The sequence below is a fragment of the Abramis brama genome (assembly GCF_963993115.1).
Source record: "Abramis brama genome assembly, chromosome: 1".
Taxonomy (NCBI): Eukaryota; Metazoa; Chordata; class Actinopteri; order Cypriniformes; family Leuciscidae; genus Abramis; species Abramis brama.
The window spans coordinates 32,156,446-32,164,233 of record NC_139963.1 but is presented as its reverse complement, the minus strand read 5'-3'; the positions used below and the strand labels follow the sequence as shown (position 1 = coordinate 32,164,233).

The following is a 7,788-nucleotide window of genomic DNA, read 5'->3' as shown; positions in this document are numbered from 1 at the left end:
GTCACAAAATCGAACGGCTTGATTTGAGATGGGGGAAAACATAAGAAGATTTTAAAAAAAAACACTGGATGGATTTTTATCATTTTATGATGGTTGTGTACAGGCACTGCCAACACACATTTCAGTACAATCAACTTGTAAAAGTGCATGTACCATTATATGACCCCTTTAAGTAATTTTATGTTTATTTTATGTAAAGTTTATTTGTTTCTATAAGTTTATTAAAATTAGAAAGTGTATCTACAATTTAAAATTAGAATTAATTTAGATTCATTTGACACTATTTACCCCTTTTTTATTTTTATTTTTTTATGTACAATAAAACTAAAAGCTGAAGATTTTTGTGGTGTATCATTCATCAGTGCTTGTTTTTCCACTCCAACGTTCCAATAATTCCTGCCCACTAAAAGCTGCACGGATATTTACTTACCCCACAAATAGGCCTATTTATGTAAACAATTTAGAAAAAGTTCCATCAATTCAAACTCTATATCATCGCTATGATATAGTGTCATATCACCCAGCCCTAACATACAGTAATGCTTTAAACACATTTGACAAGCTAGTTGATCAAAATCAACAACCGGTCAAGACTGATTGGCTAATGCTATTTTCCCACTTGTCTGTGCTCTTTTATTCTTTCATGTTAACTGAAGTGAATAATGCACTATTTTAACTTCAACAAGTAGAATTGATCATGACATTCTCACCTTATTCCCAAAAAAATTCTCTGATCCAGTGCTGAGCTATAGTGAATGTCTGAACTAGTGAATGTCTGAACTAGTTGATGCACAAAATCAATACCCTGATAAAGAGGTTGACTGGCAAAAAGTATTTTATGTATTTTGAAAATACAAAAATACTCATCTTAAATGTATTTAAATACAAATTACATTTGATTTTTTCCAAAGGCTTTAAAATACAAAATACAAAATAGTATTTTGTATTTCAAATACGTATTTTAAATACATGTATCTGAAATACTGCCCATCCCTGGTTGTGCGCTCATTACAGCCACTGATCTGTTACAGTGTGTTTATAAAAAGTATATTTAATCATTTATTTTATAAAATATCAGTTAATTAACAGCTCTGATCAATGCAATAAGTGTCACAGGATATGTTTGCCCTTTTTTTTTTTTTAAAAGGAAAAAGGTTAAAAGTACACCAAAATTGTATTTCTGTAGTGCTGCGTTGAGATCTGTAAATTGTTCATGTGCTGAATAATGACAGATGGAATTTCTATAATTAGATTTATCATCTTTGTTATCATTTTTAATAAAACCGCTGTCTAAAAGAAACAAACAGAATATATTTTAGCATTTTAATGACTCATTTATAATAAGCAAAATAGACTTCAATGTTGTCATTTTTATTTAGGGACATTTTCATTTTATGTAAAATTTTGCACATTTAGCAATGCGTTATTTATTTATTATTATTAAATAGATAAATAGAACAGTTAGTGTTAGTATTAATGGGTCTAGTGTTGACGAAAAAAGATGTGTCTTCAGACGTTTCTTGAAAATGAATAAAAACTCAGCAGCTTGGGTTGAGTTAGTCATTCCACCAGCATGGAACAGTCAAAGTGAAGGTCTGTGAAAGTGATTTTATGCCTCAACGCACTGTTCATTTGCAGAATGCAAGCTTCTGGAGGGCACATACAGTACGTCTGAAGTACTGATTAGCTGTCAGTAACTGTTACCAGAAGTTTTGAGGCATAATTAATATTCTTTCATTGTTGCTTTCAGGTGGTTTACTGTGTTTTACATGACTATACAAACAGAAGTATTTTTTATGGTTAAGATCAGGTACAAACAATTCTTTAACAGATAACAACTGCACATATTCACTTGCAATATATATATATATGTGTGTGTGTGTGTGTGTGTGTGTGTGTGTGTGTGTGTGTGTGTGTTTATGGCTTACTGTCTTGTTGATATCTATCCCGATGAGTCTTAAAAAATATCCTTTGTTTTAAATTAAACACTTCCTCTGTTCCATACGTTCAATTGGCCTACATTTTTAAAAGCTAACACATTTTCTTTGCATAAAATGTCTCAGTAGTAGCAAGATATTTACACCATAAATATGAATAAACACATGTGTATCTTGCTTCTCTTTGAGACTTTGTTTTATACATCAATAATATGATGTCAGGCAAATAAACCCAGGTGAAAAAGACGTAGTATTAAATGTATTAAAAATATACTTGAAATACAAATAGTATGTTTATAATACATTTGTATTACCAACATGCTTATTTGAAGTGCATTAAAAATATATTGAATTGCATTTTAATATATTTCTAAAAAGTATACTAGAAGTACATTGGTAATATGCTTAATAATACTTTTAAGAAATATGCTAAATACCATCATAATTTTAATATATTTTTTAACAAATGCACTAGAAGTACATTGGTAATAAATATATGCTTAATTATACTTTTAAGAAATATGCTAAACACAAGCATACTTTTAATATATTTCTAAAAAGTGCACAATAAGTACATTGGTAATAAATGTATGCTTAATTATACTTTTACAAAATATGCTAAACACAATATTTGTGTGAAGTTTTAGTGTATTTAAAGAAAACATACTTATGTTGCTCTTACTTAAAGTACATTTTATGTGTAACTCAGTCCCTCCAGGATTTCGCGATTTTTTTGTGTGATTTTTGCGATCAAAATGACTGATTTTGTGGTGGTAATTTCCAGAAATTTGTGAAAAAATTTGCGATTTCTATATTTTATAATTAGGACATCACATTTACCATAATAGTATTATGTCAGATGCACAATAGTCATACATGACACAAATCACAAACAAAAGAATTCTAATCAAATTCTCATCAAATGAAAAACTTTTGAAACAGCCTATTAGAGCAGGTGTAGTAAATATTAAGAGCAGGTGTAGTAATCAGGCATGTGATTGGCGAAGGACAAAAAAGCAGGAAAATATACTGAAATTACACAATGCACAAATCCTAGTGTCTATCTGTCCAACAGTTTATTGATCATTTGTTTCTTCACAGTTTTAAGTTCCAGTTATTGTGCGTTTGATGTCGATTCATAGTCCTTGTGATGTGTGTGATCTAACAGGCACACGGTAGCAAGTCGTTTAAAAACAGCAACAAACTCCAACAAAATAAAGTCATTTTATGCAAATACACAGCCTTTTATCTACAGATCAGGCATTATAATGTGAATATCATATTGGAGAGAGTTTTACCGTGCATGTATGCTGCTGTAACCGGAAGAGGCGCGCGCGCTGTTTGAATACTGAATGGAGAATGATTGACAGCCGCAGAGGAGGGAAAACGAGTTTTCGTAAACTTTAATGATGTAAATAGACTTCTGTCCCTCACATTAAGCTATGAAATAGGCTTCAGATGAATTTGTCACCCAAACTGACGTGAAAAAAGTGGGAGGCGCCGAAAAGCGCGCTGTTTGCATCCCTGTACTTGGAAAGGAAGGAAAAATGCATCTCTTTGCCATCTGTAACCATGGTGACGTGCCGCCCGGTGTGGCCCTGTTGCGCCGGGACGGCGATTGTGGTTTAAATGCGTTTTACATTTACAGGCTTCAGTAAATCGAGGAAAAGGAGTTTACCCTTTTACCGCAACATCTGTATCCACGTAAAAATGCATTGAAACTTTAATTAAACTAGAGATATCAAATGGGTGATTATAATTTAATGTGTTGTGAGGTCTTTTTCATTTTTGTGATTATTTTGCGGTTAAATTAGGAATTATGCAGGATCGCAAAAAAATGCGACAATTTGTTGATTTTGCGTTGTATTCAGCGATCGCTGAATCGCGAAAAACTGGAGGGACTGGTAACTTGTGTAAGAACATAGCAAAATGATTAAGCTTTTAGTGTGTTTAAAGTACTTTAAACACTTAGGCCTAGTGCAATATATTTGTAATATTTATGTATTTATCATTTTAAAGGTCCCGTTCTTCGTGATCCCATGTTTCAAACTTTAGTTAGTGTGTAATGTTGTTGTTAGAGTATAAATAATATCTGTAAAATTATAAAGCTCAAAGTTCAATGCCAAGCGAGATATTTTATTTAACAGAAGTCGCCTACATCGAACGGCTGGATTGGACTAAACACCCCTCTACTTCCTTCTTTAATGACGTCACTAGAACCGTGTTTTGACTAACCTCCGCCCACAGGAACACAGGCGTATTGATGGCGAAATGTCAACAGGCGTGGTTGATGTTTATCTATAATCGGATACCGCAAAAGCTTAATTAGAAGTTGTTAGTTTGCTCTGTCCATTTCACCACGGACTGTTTTTCTAACCTGGGATAATATCAAGCAGGCTTCTCTCAGCGTTTCATACTGACAAAGGGGGCAATTTCAACTATATGCCAGCAAGCGGTAAGTAGTGATTTAATATGGAAGTAGCGATCACTCTTCACATCATTTCTCTTAGTAGGATGAAAATAATCGTACTTAAACTGTGATTAATATACAGAAAGCGATCAAAGAACAATCCCTTTCCAGTCGCCCAAGCTGTCAATCACACAGCGCGAGTTTATCTGGACACTTGCCAAAACTCGTTATGAAATCAATGACGCTGTTACACTGGTTGCAATGATAAGATCTTTTTTCACGCGATCAACAGACTGTCATCTGCTCAATGCTCATCACTGCAACCTTTTATGTGATTGAAATAGATCTAAATACTTAAAAAACTTCTCACGATTCGTTAATCCCGATAGCTGTAATAGTAAAAACGTATAATAGCTGTAATAGTAAAAGTTTTCCAGATAGTTCTACATGTAATGCTAGATATTTCATATGCAAGGCAAGCATGTCAGCCAATCACAGCAGAGGGCGTTTACACTGAAGTCTCACAGCAGACACGCCCCTTCAAACAGAGCAGGGGATGAAATCAGGCTAGGAAATATGCCTTTTATTTCTAAATTATAAAAAATTTTTATCTAAAAAACATACCGTATTTTCCGGACTATTTAAACTGGAGTGATCGTGTTTCTTTAGAGGACTTGGAGGAAACCACGCGATTCATATGGATTAGGTGATGTTTTTTTTGCGATTAACTTTCTTAAATATTTTGCAACTGCTTAAGGTTGAGTGATCATGACAGCATTTAGTAAAAACGAACATCACCGTTATGTTGTGATTCTAGTATTGTATTACATTTACGTTGTGTTTGCCAGTCGTATTTTTACTCAGTGTAACAGCACGTCTTTTTCAGTTCAGCTACATTCAATTTGACCAATCAGAGCCAAGCTTTTCAAGTCGAAGTCGAATCAGACTCGAAGAGATGAATACTGCTATCAGAAGTTACTGGTAAGTTTTAGTTGCTGTTTGCATAAATAAATAGCTCACTGTTTTTGTTTTTTGTTTGTTTTCCCTAGTTGGATCGGTCTCATGCATTTGCTAATATGACGTGTAGGTGTAATACTGACGTTAACCGCTGTAACATGATGCTGATACTGATTTCTAGCAACTTCAGCACTGGGTATATAGTCAAAGTCTAAAGTCTTTGATAAATGTGTTTAAAATCTATGTGGAGAGATTTGTCTCTGTCTTAAAACAACTATAAAACATTGTCCAGTGCATCTGCAAAAAACAGAATTAGTTATTATAACATGTACAATATGACATTAATTTGATTTGTATTTGCAAAATGAAGCTGTGTATTTATTTCTGATTACCTGACCATTTTGGCTTTATTGTTATTTTGTAAATGATCTTTGAAAAGTAAAAAAAAAAACTGACCAGCCAATTATGGAAGTGTGTGATTGGTGTTTATATTTGTTCAAGCTTGACAACCTTATTGCCTTTTTGATAACTTTCTATGGCTGCGTTTACACTTTTTGACATTAACATGCGACCTGTATCCGGAAGTTGTCCACTTACACATTTAAAAGGCAAGTGTAAATGTGCTTCTTTATTTGCAATCAATTTCCAATCAGTACACACTTCCATAATTGGCTGGTCAGTTTTTTGCAAACTTTTCAAAGATCGTTCACAAAATCTTATTATAGATTAGGCTAAAGATGATAGATTTATTATAATGATAGAATGATGATAGATGATACTCTATTATTAATAGAGTTAAAGATGTTTAATTTGTATCATCTTTTCTCTTAATCTGGTGTCCTGCTTCAGACCTAATTTAAATTTACGCAGGAAACAGAAATCCGATCAGTTATCCAGATACAGAGGCTACTTAATGTGAACAAATGTAAACGTGCCATGCCTGACTGATATATAAATATGTACATATGTATGTAAATCTCTCGCTTTTTTTAAATATTAATATTTGTTGTTTTTCAGACCAGCTGCTATAGAAGAAAAACTGAAATCTGAGTGCAGTGACAAGCAAAGAGTAGAGTAGTAAGTATGGTTTAATCTCATATCACCTCTGTTATAGAGATTTTTGAATCAGGCTTGTTGAAAGGTGATTCGGTCAGTCTTGGTAGGAAAATGTTAGCAACATGTCCATTTCAGGTCTAATTTGTCCTCATTCATGTAAAAAACTGTTTATTTAATTGATTTTTGGGAAAGCTGCAAGTCATTTGTCCTGGCTTACAATATTTTACACAACTTCTAATTTCCTAAAATCTTTTTAACAGAGGTGAAGTGTATGTGTTTCTGTACATCACTTTTTTTTGCTCTCAAAGTCATAGGGGGCTGACTAAAACATTAATGCTAAAAATAAAGATTAGCATTTGTTGTACATTATAATTATTATTCTTGTTGGCTAGGCTGGGTATACTTTTTCAGTTAAACAGTTAAATTGCCCTTTTTTGCTGTGATACAGTGACGTAGACTTCACAGTTGTTCAAGAGATATTTTATTAACTCCTTTTCTGAATTACTTTAACATTTTATATTGAATGTCTACTGTTAAAATATGAACTAAGCATTACATGCCATGTTAAAGAATTCCATTTTTACCAGGCGAAAAAGACTTACAATTAAATGTATTAAATATGTACTTAAGTATGTTTTTAGTACAAAACAAATGTACTTTAATGCATTTATAATACATTTAACAGTACGTCTTTTTCACCTTGTATGTACAACAGAGGGAAATGTCAAAACATCATACTGTGTTGTAATAAAAAACGTCTAGGTTACGACCTCTGTTCCCTGAGAACAGGGAATGAGACACTGCATCGATGACGCTATGGGGAACACCCCCCATGTGAACCGGTGTTTGAAAAGCTGTACAATCACGGCAATATAATTTAACTGCCGACAGCCTATGACACTACTAGTGTGACTCAGAAGTATTAAAGAGGCGCCTAGAGAACATCGTTCCCCAATAGCTTCATCGAAGCAGTGCAAGTTCCCTTTTGAAAGGGAACAGTTACTTTTTTAAGGTTAAGGTTAATTTTGCTTTAATATAAAAATAAACTCCTCTTTTTCCCCTTTCACAGACACTGTGATCAAACAATTTCCAACACGTCTGAGGTGCGAGCACTGATTCGAAGGAAATGCAACAATGAGGCAAACTCAGACCAATCACTCCAATTCACTTGAAGGATGAATATGGTTTGAGTTGTAACAGTACTGTAACTGTTTGCAGCTATTAATGACTGCACTTTGACTGTAGTTAGGTTTATTGACTCAAGTTAGTTTTTATGTTGTTGTTTATAATACCTCTGCAGATCACTGTATTTTATAGTAATGTATTTCTTTTTTGTACAGTTTACATATGCTGCTGTACTGATGTACACTGGGTGTAGTACGTTAAAGTTTACTAGCTTTCAAAGTGTGTGTGTTTTATACAAATATT

General features: G+C 33.3%; 1 long non-coding RNA gene across 1 annotated transcript; it reads left to right on the top strand.

The window, feature by feature from the left end:
* Positions 1–5,231: 5,231 nt before the first annotated feature.
* LOC311090922 lies at positions 5,232–7,508 on the top strand. The gene is made up of 3 exons (XR_014607972.1): positions 5,232–5,328; positions 6,322–6,381; positions 7,430–7,508. It is a non-coding gene; the product is annotated as an uncharacterized lncRNA (long non-coding RNA).
* Positions 7,509–7,788: the final 280 nt, after the last annotated feature.